The following is a 23,162-nucleotide window of genomic DNA, read 5'->3' as shown; positions in this document are numbered from 1 at the left end:
GACACTGAGTCTTTCTTCTCAGGAGGAACAACTGAATCCCGAGAGAAACACTGAAATCACAATTTTATATGAACCAGAAATCAGCCAAATGGTGGTGCTGGGCTACAGCATAGCAAACATAACGTATGATTGACCAGTTTCACATAAAATAATGAAACACTACAGTATGGGTTTGTAGTAGGGCATAGCAGTACACCATTGCAGAGGTATGATGATGTTATAGAAAATGATAAGTCTTCAATAATTCAACTTTCAAAATCCTACAGAGCACTACGTCAACCACTGCATAGTTACTGTATATTTGACTATATTACATCATACTGCACTCTGCATGCACTCATTCCTTTGTTTGAAGCCATATTGAGCAAAACTTGGAAAAACAGTGTGTTCTTAGCTGCTGAGCAAGGGAATAAAAACACATCTTAAATGTTGCTTATTGGTTTCATTTACTTAAGGCCACATACAGTAGATGAAGTGTATGAGGGGCTGTAGGCACCTAATTAATAATGGATGCATACTAGGGCTGGGAAATGCCAGGGACCTCACCATACGATATTATCGCGATACTTAGTTGCCGATACGATATGTATTGCGATTCGATACTGTGATTTTATTATGAATCGATGTTTCAAACATATTGCTCACCATATGTCTGCTGCAAACGAGTTTTGATCAGTCTGTCACTTCGGTATGAATGATTCAGGAGAAGGGCGCAGGAATGCATAATAGGGTTTTTATTACACCCAAATTACGGCGTGCCGTGCAAGGGCACGGGGAAGAAGACCAAACAAACATGTATACAACACACAGGGTTGAAACCCAAACAAAAGAGCGAGGAGTACCTTGAATAAATAACACAAGCGCACAATGATTAACACACGGGACAAGACCCGTAATCATCTGCGCAATCCACAATGGCACGAAAGCCAGAACACACAGCACAGGTACTCACATGAACCAACGGACATCGTATCAATAATCGACAGCCCAATGGAAACCAAAGGGCACAGTTATACAAGTACTAATCAGTGGGAACAGGGGACAGGTGTGCGTAATGAAAGTTCCGGAGGGATCCGTGACAGTACCCCCTCCCTGACGCACCTCACCAGCAGCACATGACACCGGCCTCGCGGACGATCACAGGAACGCAGTGCGGGTCGATCAGGACCCGATCCAGCTGACCAGTAATAGTGGCGTCGGACGGACCGGTTGTGGCGGCACTGGACGGGCCAGTTGTGGCTGCTGAAGTGGCGTCGTCGGACGGACTCGTTGAGGCGACGTCGGACATCGTTGGACAGGCCATTCCCACTGTCTCCCTTAATGGTTGATTATTCTATCACGTTGGCATGAAGGAGCGGGAGACAGACGCAGGAATGCGTAATAGTTTTTTTAATTAAGCCCAAATTACGACGTGCCGTGTAAAGGCACGGGGACGAAGACCAAACAAACATTTAACAAAACACAGGGTAGAAAGCCAAAACAAGTACCTTGAATAAATAACACGCACACAATGATTAACTTCTTATGGATGAGGGGCAGTATTGAGTAGCTTGGATGAATAAGGTGCCCAGAGTAAACTGCCTGCTACTCAGGCCCAGAAGCTAAGACATGCATATTATTAGTAGATTTGGATAGAAAACACTCTGAAGTTTCTAAAACTGTTTGAATGATGTCTGTGAGTATAACAGAACTTATATGGCAGGGAAAAACCTGAGAAGAAAATCCTTCCTAAGGCTTCCTAAGGCTTCCACTAGATGTCAACAGTCAGTTGACAGTCTTTAGAACCTTGTTTCAGGCTTCTACTGTGAAGGAGGAGAGAATAAGAGCTGATTGAGTAAGGGGTCTGCCAGAAGGCCATGAGCTCAGTCAGGCGTGCTTCCGTGAGAGGTTGCTGCGTTCCATTGCATTTCTAAAGACAAAGGAATTCTCCGGTTGAAACATTATTGAAGATTTATGTTAAAAACATCCTAAAGATTGATTCTATACATCGTTTGACATGTTTCTACAAAATGTAATGGAATTTTTTTACATTTTGTCTGGCCTGCGCCTTGTGAATTTGGATTTGTGAACTAAAAGGAGGTATTTGGACATAAATGATGGACTTTATCGAACAAAACAAACATTTATTGTGGAACTAGGATTCCTGGGAGTGCATTCTGATGAAGATCATCAAAGGTAAGTTAATATTTATAATGCTATTTCTGACTTCTGTTGACTCCACAACATGGCGGATATCTGTATGGCTTGTTTTGGTCTCTGAGTGCTGTACTCAGATTATTGCATGGTGTGCTTTTTCGGTAAAGCTTTTTTGAAATCTGACACAGCGGTTGCATTAAGGAGAAGTTTATCTAAAGTTCCATGCATAACACTTGTATCTTTTATCAATGTTTATTATGAGTATTTCTGTAAATTGATGTGGCTCTCTGCAAAAACACCAGATTTTTTGGAAGCAAAACATTACTGAACGTAACGCGCCAATGTAAACTGAGATATTTGGATATAAATATGAACTTTATCGAAAAAACAAACAAACATGTATTGTGTAACATGAAGTCCTATGAGTGTCATCTGATGAAGATCATCAAAGGTTAGTGATTCATTTTATCTACATTTCTGCTTTTTATGACTCCTCTCTTTGGCTGGAAAAATGGCTGTGTTTTTCTGTGACTAGGTACTGACCTAACATAATCAGATTGTGTGCTTTCGTCGTAAAGCCTTTTTGAAATCGGACACTGTGGTGGGATTAACAACAAGTTTATCTTTAAAATGGTGTAAAATACTTGTATGTTTGAGGAATTTTAATTATGAGATTTCTGTTGTTTGAATTTGGCGCCCTGCACTTTCACTGGCTGTTGTCATATCGATCCCGTTAACGGGATCTCAGCCGTAAGAAGTTAACACACGGGACGAGACCCGTAATCATCTGCGCAATTCACAATGGCACGAAAGCCAAAACACACAGCACAGGTACTCACACGCACCAACGGATATTGTAACAATAATCGACAGCACCATGGAAACCAAAGGGCACATATATACAAATACAATCAGTGGGAACAGGGGACAGGTGTGCGCAATGGAAGTTCCAGAGGGATCCGTGACACAGTCATGGAAATAAAACTGCTGAAAAAAAATGTGCTCCATATTTAAAAATAAGAATTTATTAAAAAAAATAAGAATAAGCAATGAAGGAAAAACACTGGACTTTTGGTGCAGGTACAGCCAACCAGCGCAAAAATAATATTGAGATATTGTCAAAATGGTAAGATATGATATATCCCAAAAATAATATCCAGATATGTAACTGTATCTATTTTTTAATGAATTGTTACCATCGTTGTTCATGACATGAATTTAGAAGCTGTTTCAATAGTTTAGCGGTTTAATTCATAGCAACATTAGCGTATCTTACTTATGAATTAGTCTAATTTCTGTAGAAATGAGAGAAAAGGTTTCACCCTTCAGTTAGACAGCAGATTCCATGATAAAAGGAAAAAACATTTACAGTAAATAGCAAACAGGAGTGAGGACTTTTAAGAACCTGTTATTATCAAACCTTCCATACATATCAATAGGGGTATCAAGGCCAATGGGGAGCTGCTGTATTTCATATCAAAGCAGCTAATATAAATCCTGATAAGAGAAGCTCTAATCCGTAAACCCATAATAGCACTTTATTGTGACTAGCCACAAGCGGCTTAGAAGAAAGGAGTAAATACAGAGTAAAGAGGTAGGTTGCAGAGGTGGAAAACCTGTGGTGATGAAGAGGAGGAACTGAAACTGGAGGTAATGAGGATGAAATTATGTTTCATGAATTTTATGAGTTATTTATTAGTATTACCCCCACCTGTCACGTCTGCTCCCGCTCCCCCTCCCCCTCTCTGGCGCTCGAGGTCGCCAGGCTGCTCATCATTACGCACACCTGTCACCATCGTTACGTGCACCAGCGCTTCATCGGACTCCCCTGGACTCCATCACGTCATTGATTGCCTCCCTTATATCTGTCAATTCCTCAGTTTCATTCCTGTGTCTGCATTGATGTTGTTTTGTTTCTCTTGTCCAGACGCTGTTCTTGTTGAGTTTCATGTCTATTTATTATTAAATCCTCACCCTGTACTTGCTTCCTGTTTCCCAGCGTCTGTGGTTACGGAACCGTTACCCCTACCAAGAACATTACTTTGAGCATACAGACGATCATATCTGGCGGTTTTCCTTCTGTCTTGCATCATATCCTCATTCATGTAATCAATTTTGCATGATGGATGGATTACTCATGCAGACTCAAATTGACAGTCCCACATAGAGTACTACCTGTATATAGGGCCTACACATTTGTCTGTGAGAGTGTGTCTGTGTGTGTTTGTTCACTGTATAGCACGTATAGCTGAAGGTGGGAGGTAGAAGTGATTCATAATTCTGGTGCAGGAGGGCATCCTGACAAAGCTCCAGTGTACTAAGAGGCCAGTCTGGGAAGGCGCTGACTGACTGACTGATGCAACAATCGTTTTTTCACTGCAGGGAAATAACCCCATAATCCATCTCACATACTATTACACTGACAGCCGCCAGGGCAGCGCAGAGTGGGGATATGAAAGGCTTCCCGAGTGATTCCACTACCAAGGCATAAACACGAGAAAAAATAAAATAGAATAGAATAGAAGAAAAGTCCACAGAGAGCTGGAGAGGAGGGAGCACCACCCACATACGGACTGAACAAGACTTCCCTGGCTGAATACACTTGAGTACTACGAACACAAAACATCAGCTACTTTAAAACCATTTAGTATGACCCCCTTGATCCCTCATTTTGCTGACTTGAAACACTTGGACACAACCATTGTTTTCTAGCTGTCATATCCTGAAACCTGAAACACCAGCCTCTCAATATAAGAGCTGACAACGGATCATTGTGATACATATTTTACAGAGAAAGAATTTCCAGTGTTCATAATAATCATTGCCTGTGCAGAGCTGTGGTGTAGTGGTAACACTCAAGTCAGAAATACAATGCCCCACTGGAGACTGGGGTTCAATCCACCTACCTGTATCCGCTTCTGATTTCCAAAGTGTCTCAATAAAAGTGTCCAATACCCAACAAAAATACATTTCAAATGATAATCATTGCCCTTCCAATTTGTCTTAATTACTAAGGAACAGTAGTCAGATAATACAGTGGCAAGAAAAAGTTTGTGAACCCTTCGGAATTACCTGGACTTCTGCATAAATTGATCATAACATTTGATCTGATCTTCATCTTCAAGTCACATCTTCAAGTCACAACAATAGACAAACACAGTCTGCTTGAACTAATAACACACAAACAATTATACGTTTTCATGTCTTTATTGAACACACCGTGTAAACATTCATAGTGCAAAGTGGGAAAAGTATGTGAACCCTTGGTTTTAATAACTGGTTGACCCTTCTTTGGCAACAATAACCTCAACCAAACGTTTTCTGTAGTTGCGGATCAGACCTGCACAACGGTCAGGAGGAATTTTGGACCAGTCCTCTTTACAAAACTGTTTCAGTTTAGCAATATTCTTGGGATGTCTGGTGTGAACTGCTCTCGAGGTCATGCCACAGCATCTCAATCAGGTTGAGGTCAGGACTGACTGGGCCACTCCAGAAGGCTTATTTTCTTCTGTTGAAGCCATTCTGTTGTTGATTTACTTTTGTGTTGTGGGTTGTTGTATCACCCAACTTCTGTTGAGCTTCCTGCAAAATGTCTTGATACTTGGGAATACATTTTTCCGTCGATGATAGCAACCTGTCCAGGCCCTGAGGCAGCAAAGCAGCTTCAAGGCATGATGCTCCCTTCACCATACTTTACAGTTGGGATGAGGTTTTGATGTTGGTGTGCTGTGCCTTTTTTCTCCACACATAGTGTTGTGTGTTCCTTCCAAACAACTCAACTTTAGTTTCATCTGTCCAAAGAATATTTTGCCAGAAGTGCTGTGGAACATCCAGATGCTCTTTTGCTAACTTCAAACGTGCAGCAATGTTTTTTTTGGACAGCAGTGGCTTCTTCCGTGGTGTCCTCACATGAACACCATTCTCGTTTAGTGTTTTACGTATAGTAGTCTCATAAACAGAGATGTTAGCATGTTCCAGAGATTTCTTTAAGTCTTTAGCTGACACTAAGATTCTTCTTAACCTCATTGAGCATTCTGTGCTGTGCTCTTGCAGTCATCTTTGCAGCATGGCCACTCCTAGGGAGAGTAGCAACAGTGCTGAACTTTCTCCATTTATAGACAATTTGTCTTACCGTGGACTGATGAACACCAAGGCTTTTAGAGATACTTTTGTAACCCTTTCCAGCTTTATGCAAGTTAACAATTATTAATATTGGATCTTCTGAGATCCCTTTTGTTAGAGGCATGGTTCACATCAGGCAATGCTTCTTGTGAATAGCAATGGCCAAGCTGCGTCAACCATAAACTAAAAGTACAGCTATCATGCTTTGCAAACAAATTATAGTGTTAAAAAACTAATGTAATGTTTGTTGTTGCATTTAACTACTGAAAATTCTGTTATCGAGGTAATTTCCCAGTAAGTCACATCAGAGGTCAGCATGTGGAAGAAGTCGGAGTTCAGGGATGATAGACAAGTTTCCCACTAGTAATTAACAGTTGGAGGGGCATAAAAGTGAATTTTCTTTTTTGTATAATTATTATTTTTTTTAAATGCATTGTATGTGGTAAATACCACCTTCCCACTTGGCTATGAACGCAGGGTTAGTGAACATACACTATATATTTCAGCCACACCCGTTGCTGACAGGTGTATAAAATCAAACACACAGCCATGTAATCTCCATAGACAAGAATGGCCTTCCTGAAGAGCTCAGTGACTTTCAACAATGCACTGTCATAGGATACCACCTTTCCAACAAGTCAGTTCGTCAAATTTCTGCCCTGCTAGAGCTGCCCCGGTCAACTGTAAGTGCTGTTATTGTGAAGTGGATATGTCTAGGAGAAACAACGGCTCAGCCGCGAAGTGGTAGGCCATGCAAGCGCACAGAATGGGACCACCTAGTGCTGAAGCGCGTAGCATGTAAAATCGTCTGTCCTCGGTTGCAACACTCACTACCGGGTTCCAAACTGCCTCTGGAAGCAACGTCAGCATGAGAACTGTTCGTCAGAAGCTTCATGAAATGGTTTTCCATGGCCGAGCAGCCGCACACAAGCCTAAGATCACCATGTGCAATGCCAAGCGTTGGCTGGAGTGGTGTAAAGCTTGCCGCCATTGGACTCTGGAGCTGTGAAAACATGTTCTCTGGAGTGATGAATCCCGCTTCACCATCTGCCATTCCGACGGAGGAATCTGGGTTTGGCGGATGCCAGGTGAATGCTACCTGCCCAAATGCATAGTGCCAACTGTAAAGTTTGGTGGAGGGGGCCTCCCGAGTGGGTCAGTGGTCAGAGGCACTGCATCGCAGTTGCTAGCTGTACCACTAGAGATCCTGATTCAAGTCCAGGCTCTGTCGCAGCCGGTCGTGACCGGGAGACCCATGGGGCGGCGCACAATTGGCCCAGTGCTGTCCAGCCTAGGGGAGGGTTTGGCCGGCAGGGATGTCCTTGTCCCATCGCACTCTAGCGACTCCTGTGGCGGCCCGGGCGCATGCATGCTGACACGGTCGCCAGGTGTACGGTGTTTCCTCTGATACATTGGTGTGGCTGGCTTCCGGGTTAAGTGGGCATTGTGTCAAAAAGCAGTGCGGCTTGGTTGGGTCGTGTTGTCGGAGGACGCTCTCGACCTTTGCCTCTCCCGAATCCGTACGCGACTTGCAGCGATGAAACAAGACTGTAACTACCAATTGGATACCACGAAATTGGAGAGAAAAATGGGTAAAAGTTAAATAATACATTTTTAAAAAACAGTTTGTTGGAGGAGGAATAATGGTCTGGGACTGTTTTCATGATTCCAGCTAGGCCCTTTTAGTTCCAGTGAAGGGACACCTTAATGCTACAGCATACAATGACATTCTAGACGATTCTGTGCTTCCAACTTTGTGGCAACAGTTTGGGGAAGGCCCTTTCCTGTTTCAGCATGACAATGCCCCGTGCACAAAGCGAGGTCCATACAGAAATGGTTTCTCGAGATCGGTGTGGAAGAACTTGACTGGCCTGAACAGAGCCCTGACCTCAACTCCATCGAACACCTTTGGGATGAATTGGAATGCTGAATGCGAGCCAGGCCTAATCGCCCAACATCACTGCCCGACCTCACTAATGCTCGTGGCTGAATGGAAGCAAGTTCCTGCAGCAATTTTCCAACATCCAGTGGAAAGCCTTCACAAAAGAGTGGAGGCTGTTATAGCAGCAAAGGGGGGACCAATTCCAGATTAATGCCCATGATTTTGGAATGAGATGTTTGATGAGTAGGTGCCCACATACTTTTGGTCATGTAGTGTACTTTCTCTGTCTGCTAGCTACTGTATGCACGGTTTGACATCATATATTAGGGCAATTCCACAGTAAGAGTGATACTGAGGCTAAGATTGTTCACTTTAAAATGTATACCAAACAAAAAGCTATGATTGCAAAGTTAAACAAACCATTCAACTCTATGCACAAGGACTACTTTTAACAATTTCCACTAAATATTTTACAAAAACACATTTACTTGAAGAACAGTGAAGTTGCAAAGTTTGGTAACAGAATGACTGTTTGTGCCATCATTCTGTTACCAAACTTTGCATCTGCACCGTTCTTCAACGGTTCTGAAAAATATCCAATTCCACTTGTGATTGTGTATTCTCCTGGGGAAATAACATCGCTGCAACTGACTCAAACCGAGAGATACGGTGGATTCAAACTTCATAGAATTGTAGAGCTAATTCTGAGACATGAAATCATTTCAGAGCCCTAAAATTAATACTGGATGAAATATCCTGAGAGATGTCAGAAAAGCAAGCAGAGAAACAAAGGTTGCTTGGGTTTGGGATGTAGGCTAGTCGATATGATTTGGTGACAATTGAAGCAAATTTAAATCTATCTTTTGCTGGAAGTAAAGACTTGGCTCTCCAATAGACACCCCCGCCCCCTCCAAGCATGGTGCACTCGACTTGGAAAGCTTGCCAATTGCCTACCCAGCAGAAACAAAGCAACACAAAAAAATTAATGAGAAGGTCTTAACAGTGCAGTTAACTGCATCCACCCTCAACTGTCAATTCACCCACTGACTTATGGAAGGAAAACACAGCCCCGTTCATACATTTGCAAACAAAATCAAATACATGCATTTCAGTTAATCCAATATACCAGTTTCCCTCTGTTTAAAAAACTTCAAAACAAGACAATGGGTCACTTTTGAACTTTCAACACCCCATCAATCGTTAAATATTGCAGATAATAATTTTATGAATGTAGAGTATGTTGAGATATGTTGAAATAAATTACTCAAACTCATTCAAGTTATACTCCAAGATGATGATGGTCATCCCAATACGGTAGGTATTTTGGTCTCAATTCTAGCTCCAGGAATAGCTCATGTACAGATATCATATCGGTTGCAGCAAAGAATTCTTCTGCGCTTATAGATTTCCATAAATTCAATGAAAACTTGCTGTTCTCTTTCTCTCATTAGATCTCACACAAACAATACCCAACAGTAACCTTTTACACCTGCGACAAAACTGATCAAATTAAGATCCCATATCTGTATATGGCTATTTCAACTACCCATCCCCCTGTATGACCAGACAGCATTGCATCTATTGAAAACGTTCCTCATGTCTGGCAAGAACTGCTGTGGCAGACTGACTGCATATGGGACCCTAAGTGACAGATCGGGAACTCCACATGGCCGACTAGTCCAGAACAGAGCACAGTCATAGGGAACAAAAGAGAGGGACCACATCTGAAAACATCTCAGCAACTCAGCTTGAAACTACCTGCATGGTGGTCCACATTTAGGAGAATGAACACAAGACAAAGCAAGCCAAATGACGTAGATAACGTAGGGTTGGCTAAAAGCATAGGAGCATGTGCAGCGATGATTGGATGGATTGGCCAACACGATAAAATATTGAAATTTGTAAAGATAATTTATTATTATTATTATTATTATTATTATTATTATCATTTCATTTCATAATACCATTCTTATTCTGATATCAATAGTGATAGATTGTAGGGAAGAGTGTAATAGCTATGAATTGCTATTATACTATTCCAAGTGACAGTCAGAGACCAAGCCCTGCAATACTAGCTAAATAAAGGTAATTTTTTTAAATTATTAAATAAATACAGGAAAAACCTAGTCAGTTGCACAACTGACTGCATTCAACCAAAATGTTCCTTCCGCATTTAAACCAACTGTTCTGAATCAGAGAGGTGCAGGGGGCTGCCTTCATCAAGATAATCAGCACCCGGGGATGTTGATGGGGGTTAACTGCCTTGCTCAAGGGCAGAATGGCAGTTTTTTCCCCCACCTTGTCAGCTCGGGGACGCGAACCAGCAACCTTTCGGTTACTGGCCCAAAGCTCTTAACTGCTAGGCTACCTGCCACCCACGTGACTCAACCTCTTATGTAGAGTCATTTACAAGTATATAGAAAGGATTTATGCTGAACAACGCGTGGAATCTGGAACTAAAAAGAGTCAGAAGAATGTCAACGTGATGTAGTCCTTGAGAACCCAACAAGAGGGGCCGCAGATCATAGCAACAACAACCTTGTAAACTCAATTCTTTTGTTTTCAGCCATTCATTTTCCTCCACAAAACATAATGAAGCAAAGGTGACATAAGTAACATACTGCATTTAACTTGGCTGTAAAGCCGAGACTTTAAAAGCCTCTGCACTCATCTGGTTCAATAAGCAATTATAATGGCTACAGTTTGCGGCATGACTCATGATTCTGGATTTCTCTCAATGTTTCCAAGTGGAGTCACAGAGACAGACCAGGGCTTGAATCATAGCATCTATTATTTCTACCTTTTAGACAATAATATATAGAGAGAACATATGGAGCAATCCATGTTATCCAAGGGTGCTACATTTATTTTGTTTTTTGTTGTAAATAACAAATATGTTCAACTAGCGAATCCACAGAATGTGACATTTTCTGGTCCTGTTTTTCCTGTCTCTGGCGTCTTTTGTAGTCCAAGCCTCTTTGGCCCATTTGTGCTGCTGTATTAAGAGGCGAAAACTCGAGCTAATTGTGATTCAGCCTCTCCTCTCTCTGCACCCATACAACCCCCTCCACTTACACACACAGGCCACATCTCAAACAGAGTGGGGCGGGTAAGGAGGGTGGGGGGAGTGTGACAGAAAGGGGGGCTTTAGAACAGAGAAGCAGAGGGGTTGCATGCCGATTGCACAACACAGCCCATATAGGAGATGTCCTGGTTAGAGCTGGAGACCTGACAATAGAACATGTTTTCTCCCTATTCCTTCAGGTGGGAACTGGGAAGGACTATATACCCATGATAAGAGGAGGTTCTGCAGTAAACAAGAAGCTCTTCCTTATTACAGTCAATAACACCTCCAGCATACACAAACAACAAACCTACTACTACACACACTGTGGAACAGTGCCATTCGTTATCCCTCTGACCAGTTTGGGGTGTTAGATCGTGTATTGAAGAGAACTGTCAACATTGCTGGCTGACCAGCCCTTCTCCCATTCTCCCATCAGCTTCCTCTTCTGTTTCACTCCAAATCATGAAGCAGCTCAAAAAGACAAATGAGCAGTTATGTTCACCTCCTATGAAATATACCGTATGCATTATTAGAGTATAATTGAATAGAGTATATTATTTAGGCCTTCATACAAATTGTGTACATTTTGTACATCATTAAAGAAATGTATTATATTCCTCTCACATTTTCGGTGAAAAACCCCCCACTAAACAACAATCAAAAACAGAATTGCTGGTGACTGCATATCTCTTTGTCCTCCGTTGTCACAACTTATTTGTCATCATGCGTATGATTATCATTTTATTTCAAATCAAACCAGAGGACGAAAGAAGGACAAAAATTGTGACTGTAACAAAGGTCTACAGTTTCGCGTGGCCCCCTGTAAGGCCTGAGCAAGCCCCCCTTTGTAGCTAATCTCATGCCATTCCACTCATTTTGCCTTAAGGCTGAGAGAAAATGTTGCAGTTTTAAAACTATTTTCCTGCAATTCTACACATACTACAATGGGGCAGAGAGGGAAATGTGCAGTTTTCAATCTAATTCAATCAAATAAATTTATAAAGCGCATTTTTCATCAGCAAATGTCACAAAGTGCTAATACAGAAACTAACCTCAAACCCCAAACAGCAAGCAATGCAGATGTAGAAGCACGGTGGCTGGGGAAAAGTCCCTAGAAAGGCCGGTACTTAGGTATAAACCTAGAGAGAAACAAGGCTCTGAGGGGTGGCCAGTCTTCTTCTGGCTGTGCCGGTGGTCATTAAGGCTAGATCGTTCTTAAAGATGTTCAAACGTTCATAGATGATCAGCAGGGTCAAATAATAATCACATGTTCATATCTAAACATTTTTGCCATGGCTTATGACATGTTCATATCCTATCTGGGGAGGGGGGGCAACCGGGGTAGGGTGGGGTGGGGGGGGACTTCCAAAGCCCCTGGGCCCCCCTGCTTTGAGGGGGCTGCGTGGTACGCCAGTGAGCAAAAGCTCAATCTGCTCATTAACATGCAAAGACCCCCATCCCAGGGCTTTTGAAATGAGTTCTTCATTTTAGTCACAAATGTGATAACTTTTCCATTATGAAGCTCAAAGACTTCATTCTGGGGTGCCTGATGTTGCAAATGATGGAAATAAAAACAACTCCACACAGTAGACGTCTATCACAAATCAACTCCCCACTCCATCCAGTTTAGAGTGTATCTTTACTATGTCGCTGAGTGTTCGAAACATGTTTTCTGGAGGGCAATGTGAAAAGGACTAATATCTGAAAAGGAATAAAAGGCCATGTGAAAAGGTCTTTAGCTAAAGTATAATTACTTTCACGTGAGATGAAAACGTACAGGGCATTCGGAAAGTATTCAGACCACTTGACTTTTTCCACATTTTGTTATGTTAGAGCCTTATTTTAAAATGGATTAAATTGTTTTTTTCCCCCTCATCAGTCTACACACAATACCCCATAATGTCAAGGCAAAAACTGGTTTATATACATTTTTGCAAATGTATATAAAAAAAAAAATGGAACTATAACATTTACAAAAGTATTCAGACCCTTTACTCAGTACTTTGTTGAAGAACCTTTGGCAGTGATTACAGCCTTGAGTCTTATTGTAGGTTGACACTACAAGCTTGGCACACCTGTACTTGAGGAGTTTCTCCCATTCTTCTCTGCATATCCTCTCAAGCTCTGTCAGGGTGAATGGGGAGCGTCGCTGCACAGGTATTTTCAGGTCTCTCCAGCAATGTTTGATTGGGTTCAAGTCCGGGCTCTGGCTGGGCCACTCAGAGACTTGTGCCTTGTGCATTCAGAGACTTGTGCCAAAGCCACTCCTGCGTTGTCTTGGCGGTGTGCTTAGGATCGTTGTCCTGTTGGAAGGTGAACCTTCACCCCAGTCTGAGGTCCTGAGAGCTCTGGAGCAGGTTTTCATCAAGGATCTCTCTGTACTTTCCCTCGATCCTGACTAGTCTCCCAGTCCCTGCACCTGAAAAACATCCCGACAGCATGATGCTGCCACCACCATGTTTCACCGTAGGGATGGTGCCAGGTTTCCTCCAGACGTGACGCTTGGCATTCAGGTAAAAGAGTTCAATCTTGGTTTCATCAGACCAGAAAATCGTGTTTCTCATGGTCTGAGAGTCCTTAAGTGCCTTTTGGCAAATTCCAAGCGGGCTGTGATGTGCCTTTTACTGAGGTGTTGCTTCCGTCTGGCCTGATTGGTGGAGTGCTGCAGAGATGGTTGTCCTTCTGGAAGGTTCTCCCATCTCCACAGAGGAAATCTGGAGCTCTGTCAGAGTGACCATCGGGTTCTTGATCACCTCCCTGACCAAGGCCCTTCTCCCCCGATTGCTCAGTTTGGCCGGGCAGACAGCTCTAGGGAGAGTCTTGGTGAATGATGGAGGCCACTGTGCTCCAGACATTTTTTGGTACATTTGTGCCTTGACACAATTCTGTCTCTGAGCTCTACGGACAATTCCTTCAACCTCATTGCTCGGTATTTGCTCTGACATGCACTGTCAACTGTGGGACCTTATATAGACAGGTGTGTACCTTTCCAAATCATGTCCAGACAATTGAATTCACAACAGGTGGCCTCCAATCAAGTTGTAGAAACATCTCAAGGATGATCAATGGAAACAGTATGCACCTGAGCTCAATTTCGAGTCTCATAGCAACGAGTTATGTAAATAAGGTATTTCTGTTTTTTTTAGCAAAAAATTCTAAAAACCTGTTTTCGCTTTGTCATTATGGGGTATTGTGTGTAGATTGATGAGGATTTTTATTTATTTAATCCATTTTAGAATAAGGCTGTAACGTAACAAAATGTGGAAAAAGTCAAGGCGTCTGAATACTTTCCGAATGCACTGTATACTACTTTCTTTGACCCTTTATTGATCCTAGAAATTAACATGTATCGGCATGCAAATCAAGGCCCGTTGACACAGAGGGTTAATTTCCTTACAGGAGGGGTGTCAAACAATCCGTCCCGCGGGTGGTTTGAGTAAAAAATGTAATAAACTCAATATACGACCAATAAATGACTAAATTCATACAGTGTCCGGACTGTGTCCAGTTCGCTAATAATCACCGAAATGGAAGCTATGAAACTATTAATAGAGGACAATTTTTTTCTAATTGTGACAACGTTCAAGACCGAATGCAGCCCCTTTGGCATAATGAGTTTAATACCCCTGCCCTACAGTTTATCCTTCATAGTCCCTGTGATGTGAACCATTGTACCCATCCACTATGTATGACGAGAACAGTGTATTTCTGGTCAGGAGAAAGCAAACAAAAGAGCAACCTCTCCATGTATGGGGGTTAGGATATGAAATTCAGACCAAAACAATCCGAAGGGGAAATATTTTGAGTTTACATGAGAGTAAAGGGGTGGAACACGCACAAGATTGTACTAATGGTGTGTGCATAAGTTGCACACTGATTCTGTGTTACTGTACTATTCCACAGATCTTAAAACCAGTTTATTTGTTAATCTTGTTGATTAATAATGGATTTAGCATACCAGTGCACAAAAAAATCCAATAATTGAACAAATAAAAGCAGTGAAATGATAATAAGCCATCTGGCTTGCTCTAGCGCATACCGTAAGTAACAAGGAAAACATTATATTTCAGATAATGTTGTGTAAAATACACAATTGGTTGACAGTGTTTGATTCCCATGTTCAATAACCAGAGAGATAAGTATGCTGAAAAAACACAATACAGAGGTCAGGTCACACTTCAATCATTTCAATTTGTGTCCTGAAGCCGAATACTCCCACTTTATCTTCTGATATAATCATATGCTAACATATTCAGCACCCAGTAGCTTGGATTGTTAAAATATGAAAATATTAGGATGAATGAAATATATTTGTTATAAGAGATTAAATATCATCCTAGACTCAAGGATTAAGGCCTCAGAAGGAGATTTATCCTGAGACAAGTGGATAAACTGCCATTCTGGCCAATACAATACACCGATGGACATACAACTCTGGTGTGGATGTGTGACTGTGAGCATATTGACGCCACATCTCAATCTCTGTACCACAGTAAATATATTGTTGGGTAAGAAATGAGTAGGGGACCAGTTAACCACCAATCTGAGGTTAGCGTGGGGTTGTCAGGTTGCATGGGAGGAGGCATTGGTTTCTCTTGGACAAATACAAACAATTGAAGCATGGCGTGGTGACTCACAGCTCTAATGAAGCAGTGTATTGACTCACTAAATTCCCCCTCTGTCTGCGAGGCGTGCATCCCAGCTGCCCCTCTGAATACCAATTACTGTACCGATGGGCTGCTCTGTCACTCAGCCCAAATGCCAGTGAGGAGCCAAGGAGCTTGTGTGTGTGTGTGTGTGTGTGTGTGTGTGTGTGTGTGTGTGTGTGTGTGTGTGTGTGTGTGTGTGTGTGTGTGTGTGTGTGTGTGTGTGTGTGTGTGTGTGTGTGTGTGTGTGTGTGTGTGTGTGTGTGTAAAAGAGAGAGAGGCTGGGGGTCAAAAGCTCAGTGGATGCAGAGAGGAAAGAACAGAATGTGTGAAGCTAGAGGTTTAGATTTTGATAACTGAAAATAACTAAATTACTTTTCAGTTCCATTTTCATATCCTATCAAACCACCTATCCTTAGAAGATCTTGGATATTTTGGAGTGTTATAATCTATTACTGCTCAGGGCTCTATCTATAGAACTAAATACTGATGAACAAAGAGGCCAAAAATGCTACAGAACATTTTCTAACTTATATTAGGTGTGATGGTGTGCTGACATAATTACAGTGATTCAATGGCACAGTAACTAAGAGGAGGAGATGAGAAGTATTTGGCCTCTTCAGCATAATCTCTACATGAAATTAGTAAAGATTCCCTGTAAAGTACTGTAACTGTCAGGGGACAACTACACTATATATACAAAAGTATGTGGACACCCCTTCAAATGAGTGGATTTGGCTATTTCATTCATTAGTGGATTCGTTGCTAACAGGTGTATAAAATTGAGATCTGTAGAAAAACATGGGCAGTAGAATGGCCTTACAGAAGAGCTCAGTTTCAATGTGGCACCGTCATAGGATGCCACCTTTCCAACAAGTCAGTTCGTCAAATTTCTGCCCTGTTAGAGCTGCCCCGGGTCAACTGTAAGTGCTGTTATTGTGAAGTGGAAACGTCTAGGAGCAGCAACGGCTCAGCCGCGAAGTGGTAGGCCATACAACCTCACAGAACAGTACCACTGATGCACATAGCGTGTAAAAATCGCCTGTCCTTGGTTGCAACACTAACTACCGAGTTCCAAAATGCCTCTGGAAGCAATGTCAGCACAAGAACTGTTTGTCGGGAGCTTCATGAAATGGGTTTCCATGGCCGAGCAGCCGCACACAAGCATAAGATCCCCATCCACAATGTCAAGCGTCGGCTGGAGTGGTGTAAAACTCTCCGCCATTGGACTCTGGAGCAGTGGAAAAGCGTTCTCTGGAGTGATGAATCACGCACCACCATCTGCCTGGCCGACAGAAGAATCTGGATTTGGCGGGTGCCAGGAGAACCTGCCCCAGTGCATAGTGCCAACTGTAAAGTTTGCTGGAGGAGGAATAATGGTCTGGGGTTGTTTCTCATGGTTCGGGCCCCTTAGTTCCACTGAAGGTAAATCTTAACACTGCAGCATACAATGACATTCTAGACGATTCTGTGCTTCCAACTTTGTGGCAACAGTTTGGGGAAGGCCCTTTCCTGTTTCAGCATGACAATGCCCCCGTGCACAAAGCGAGGTCCATACAGAAATGGTTTGTCGAGATCGGTGTGGAAGAACTTGACTGGCCTGCACAGAGCCCTGACCTCAACTCCATTGAACACCTTTGGGATGAATTGGAATCCCGACGGCAAGCCAGGCCTAATCGCCCAACATCAGTGCCCGACTTGTGGCTAAATGGAAGCAAGTCCCTACAGGATGTTCCAAAATCTAGCGGAAAGCCTTCCAAGAAGAATAGAGGCTGTTCTAGCAGCAATGGGGGGACCATGATTTTGGAATGAGATGTTCGACGAGCAGGTGTCCACATACTTTTGGTAATGTAGTGTATAACTGTTGTTCATTATTGTAGCTCCTTTAATTCCCACCCTTTGGTTTTGTGGGAGGTCTTTGTATGATTTCTCTTGTAGTCGCTCCAAACAAAAATAAAGGAGCTGAATAAAGATAATAAGAAGAACTCTGAGCAGGCCAGGAGCAGGACAGTACAAAGCCTAGTAAACAGCCATTGATTTGAGCAGGGCAGGGCTGTTTACTAGGCTTTACCTCACTTCCCCTGACGGACAGGCCTGACAGCAGCTTCTTCAGCAAACTCCTTTTATTAAAAATGTGATTAATATTTATCCAGCATTAGAGCCTTGCTTAAGACTGAAACTAGACGGATTAGACGATCCCCCAGACAAGGAGTTATGGAAGAAGGGAAAACCAGCTGAAAGTAATTCTTCTTCTTCGAGCCTTAAAGATTTATCTGAATAATGGATGTATTGTGAACCATGGTTCGATTGTACTGTATGTCCACGAGGCTGGAGAAGGAAGGAATTTGAGGAATATCAGTTAATCGTTATTAAAAGCGTTATGCAAATGTCACTGACAGAATTACAGTACATAAAGGTAAATGTCTATGCCGTCAATAATTTTGTGGGAGAAGTGATATTTGCATTTTGTTTATCATATGCTCAATGCAAGGTAAGGTTGAAAATAAGATGAATGTGTTGCCCTTAGGTGTTGCAGAACAACAATGAGTAAAATGTTTGATCCTTACCCCACTTAAAAATGCTTATCAAACCTCTGACCCATGCACCGCTGAACCTTGACCTATGTATCAATACAACATGTAATTTAGAAAATTGTCTCTGAGAGACTGTATAGTATGCTCTTCTACTGAGAGGTTGACCTGAGAGGTTAACCAATATTCTGAGGTATCTGATTGTGAGAGACAGGACATAACTGCCATACCTCTGAAAACATGGACCCTATCAAAATAGAAACGTAAAACCTTTCTGTTATTTTCGTCTGGAACTTTTGTGATGACCAAGGTCATTAATGGCTGGCAGAACGACTCCTCCCCCTACACAGCTCTAGTGCATTAAACCGGAGGCTCCAGCTTCAAGGGGGGAGAGGAACACAAAAGCCTCCTGTTATTCCTCTGTGCTGCTGCTTTCACCAGGACCTGTCTTTGCCAAGCCTCTCTGAGTACATGGCTCTACAACGACGGCAACAGGGCCCCTTTACAGAAAGACGTCTGACGGACAGTCTGACATTCTGCAGCAGCCCACAATGGCAACATGTACTCACCCTACAATATCAACACCTCCCCCCTCAATCTCCATGTGAATCAAAGCCATTTGTCACATATTTGTTAATAATAGAGCATGCATGAGTCCTCAGCTAAGAGACATTGGTAGTAGGTTATTTAGCAACCAAAGCTGAGAGAAAAAGCTTTTTTTCTAAAGGAAGAGATGCAACAACTGTCTTCCCTTCTACTAACTCTCTAATGCTTGGAGGCCTTATGGAATATACAACAAGTCACCGTTTTTTTGAGTGTGTGTGCCATATTCATGCCCTATGGGTGTTTTGAGTGTGTGTGCCATATTCATGCCCTATGGGTGTTTTGAGTGTGTGTGCCATATTCATGCCCTATGGGTGTTTTGAGTGTGTGTGCCATATTCATGCCCTATGGGTGTTTTGAGTGTGTGTGCCATATTCATGCCCTATGGGTGTTTTGAGTGTGTGTGCCATATTCATGCCCTATGGGTGTTTTGAGTGTGTGTGCCATATTCATGCCCTATTGGTGTTTTGAGTGTTTTATACAGCAAGGGAGGAGCTACCCAAAAAGATACAGATACAGACAAGAGTCCTCCAGGACCACAGCAGTGGGGTTGGTGTCTGCCTGCCTGTGAGAATGATAGAGGAGCATTGTGAATGAAACAGGCCCATCATGGGCAGCTAAAGAGCTCAGCACTCTGCTCTGCTCTAATGTCTGTCTGTCTGTCCCACTAGAGAGGAAGCTCGGCTCAGACTCTTTCCCTGCAGTCATGAAAGCAATCAAAAGGGGCTGAGCCACCCGTCTCCCGGGGTTGTTACCTTTCTGTTAATTACAGCACACTGCCTCCACTCCCTCTGACGCCGAGCAGCGCCGCAGTCACCGCAACGGTGCAGTACTGAGGGAGGGAGGGGGCGCTCTCTGAGGGAATGAATGAGAGAAAACCAGGCACAATAGCATTTCAAAACAAATCAAATTGTATTTGTCACATGGCCGAATACAACAGGTATAGATAGACCTTACCGTGAAATGCTTACTTACAAGCCCTTAACCAACAATGCAGAATAAGAAAATGCTAAATAAACTAAATGTACAAAATAGTAACACAATAAAATAACGAGGCTATATACAGGGGGTACTGGCAGCGAGTCAATGTGCAAGGGTACTTGCCCATTATTCAACAGGTTAAATCGTATGAAAACATGTCTGTTCATGTTCTGTATAGCCATTTTAACAGGGGTGAAAATCAGGTTGATAGCATACATACCGGGTCCTATATAGAAGACTGAAGACTGAAATGTGTTAAATCAGTGTGACATCTGCCCAGGTATTGGTACAACCCTTCACCCAACCTCCCAGGCAGCCTCACTCCTCCCCCTCTGGCACTACTTTCAGACAAACACAATGCAGTGCTGTGTGCAGCCCAGCCTTCAGAAACCTGCTCTCTCTTTGGCTGAGAACCTTGGGCTGCTGAAGTAAGGAAGACAAAACCCATAGAAGGGTGGGACAGAGGATACATTAAGAGGATTGTTGTTGTCTCACCCTGAACATGCCTCCTCAATCACATGAGGAGAGATGGGATGGGAGGACCAGGAAAGGAAAGAGGAATTGATGCATGGTAAAATGACCAGCATATTTCTTCAAAATGACTTTGAAACCTTATTGCATCAATGGAGCGACCTGGGGCAACACAACCCCTTGGGACAGTAAAGGAAACGTACTAGGTCTGGCACTGGGATGGGTAGCCTTTAGCAGGAACCATGCTTGAGTTGATATACAGACCTGATCAAATTAAAGGATGTTCAGGGCCTATTAATGGGGATCCTCTGGGCTAAATGAACAGGGTTAGTTTAGTCCTCTTATCTGACGTATTTTCCAAAACACGAAACCAATGAATTAACCTTCAATTTGAAATGAACACTTGTGCATAATTAAGCCTGATAAACAATTCCCCAGCCATTTCACAAAGGAATGTTGTTGAGTTAAAGAGAGTAGGAGACCTTTATCCAGGCATTATTCTGGAAAGAGGGTGAATCATGTAGTTGAGCTCTCTCCCCTCAATCCAGCAGAGAGCTTGATATATGTTATTGCCATACATGTGAGAAGTAGGATATATGAAACCTTACAATGATAATAATACTATAATAACAATGAATGAATTTGTGTGTCATTTTTGTACACAAAGAGAGTATATTTTTGAGTGTGGCGGGTCTGCCCTTATGTCACATACATATGTGAACTGAAATTGAACACAGCATCTAACCACAGGGGAAGATGAAAAGCTGGGAACTCAATACTGAAAATAAATGAATCTGGGAGCACAGAGCAATGGTCGATTTCATGCCAAGGGGAGCACATTATTCAGTGAAATGTTCAAGTTTAAGCACCTTGTTTACTGAACTAAGCACTGCCAAATACCGCAAAGGTTGTCCACGACCTGGACTGACAATTCTCATATTGCCTCTGTGTGTGTGTGTGTGTGTGTGTGTGTGTGTGTGTGTGTGTGTGTGTGTGTGTGTGTGTGTTTTGGGGGATGGGATGTGGGGTGCAGTTTGCAGGTGCTCTAATGCTCCAATGTAGGGTATCACTTTTAAACCATAACATTTAAGGAATGATGCCTCTGAATGCATTTTATAACAATTGATGTCCCTCTCAGTTTAAAAGTGAAGTAACTGTAATACATTAAATACATTGTTAAAATACACATTCCCCAACAGATGAATGTTGATCTAATGTGATACATGAAATACCCGCCCCCTTTTATTTCGAATGCAGCCATATGAAGAAATTGCAGGCTACGTTGAATATTCTTCATGCAAGTGTTGCCCTGAACTGAAAAACCATATTCGTTACTGTACAACATTTAACTTACCTCTATATTCACACGGGCTGCGCTTTTCCCGTCGCCAGCATTTCAATTACACAGTTGTTTATTTGACAGATGGAAACTGTATCTTCTCCTCAATGCAGCAACCTCACCATGTTTTTCCCAAGCCCGGACTCCCTGTATCAGCAGGTGGACGCGCCTCCCTATGATGGAGACAGCGCGCCTCGGTCCCCCTACCACTCCATTTTATCCTACAGTCTTCTTTGTAATCCAGGAAATGAACAAAATATCTTGACCATTCCATGTGTCATGTGTAGGTCATGTTTTATAAAGCGCCATGGTCATGTTCATTTCCTATTAGGCTCCCTGGATTCATGTATACCGATACTGGATGCTGCTATTGTTATGCCATATTTTTTTTTCCCAGATGCACCCTGTCCCTGACAACGACGGCAGGCTCGTGTCAGTTTGCTCCCCCTCTTTTGCGACCTGCCATAAAGAGCGCGCCCACAAATTCCACTCGTGACCGCGCTTCTCCGTCGTTGACGCGCCCAGTTTAACGGTGCAGTTTGGTTCTCAAGGAAAATAGCTATTGCAATGTCCTCACACGCGTTGAAACGTTAAATGACAAGCAGAGCTCTCTTCTCTTAAAATGTATATTTAGCTAAACCTGGAACCTAGTTTTTGGGCTTTATAAATTGGATGGATTATATTTATTATAGCTTTACCATTCTTCCTAACATGAAAAGCATGATTGCAGCCTGCAATTCGGGGCGTTCCTGCATGTGCACCCTACCTCGAGCATCCCATTGGTTCCTGCATGAATGCCGCCCCTCGAGCACACGATTCATGCCTGTGTGACACTTTTGATATTCTGGATTTCCACTAATTGTCTGTGCAATAAAAATGTGTGCCAAAGGGGAAATAAAAGTATTATCTGATTTTTTTGGGTGCAAAGGACACTATTTCTAGCTAGCGCACAGTGTCCTTCGCTACCGCCTGCCGAACGCCTGCCCTCACCGTCATGAACAGAACTGCTGGAAAGCAGTGCACAACAGACAGGGGCGAAGACACTGCCTTACTGGTGTCCTAGCTAGCTACCGTTGTCACCCCCGCCTCTTCTTCTTCTGTGGGGTTTATCGGCGGTTGGCATCCAACTTTATGGTGCATTGCCTACTCTACTGGAGTGGCCCCACCTCCCGCCTGTGTACCACAGTCCTAGCTTAAAAAGGGACCAATTGAAGTATAAAAAGAGGGGTTCCTGGAGATGCAGAAATGCCCACATGCAGCAACGCCACGAATTGCGGGCTGCAATTGCACCCTTTTTTCCGGGTGCAACTCCAGTCCTAGAGGGCCAGAGTCTGACAGTCATGGGACAACAGTTGTCTGTACAATTAAATGCGAGGTGAAACCA

General features: G+C 42.8%; 1 protein-coding gene across 1 annotated transcript in view; it reads right to left on the bottom strand.

Moving 5' to 3' along the window:
- LOC129868509 (neurite extension and migration factor-like) overlaps nt 1–22,245 on the bottom strand; it is a 32,344-nt gene extending 10,099 nt beyond the window's left edge. The window contains exon 1 of the mRNA XM_055942553.1: nt 21,794–22,245. The gene's annotated coding sequence lies outside the window, so the exon portion shown is untranslated. The remainder of the gene's footprint in view (nt 1–21,793) is intronic.
- Between the last annotated feature and the right edge of the window lie 917 nt (nt 22,246–23,162).

The sequence above is a fragment of the Salvelinus fontinalis genome, chromosome 13 (genome assembly GCF_029448725.1).
Source record: "Salvelinus fontinalis isolate EN_2023a chromosome 13, ASM2944872v1, whole genome shotgun sequence".
Classification (NCBI taxonomy): domain Eukaryota; kingdom Metazoa; phylum Chordata; class Actinopteri; order Salmoniformes; family Salmonidae; genus Salvelinus; species Salvelinus fontinalis.
The sequence above is the reverse complement of the archived record's forward strand: the minus strand, read 5'-3'. Positions and strand labels throughout refer to the sequence as shown.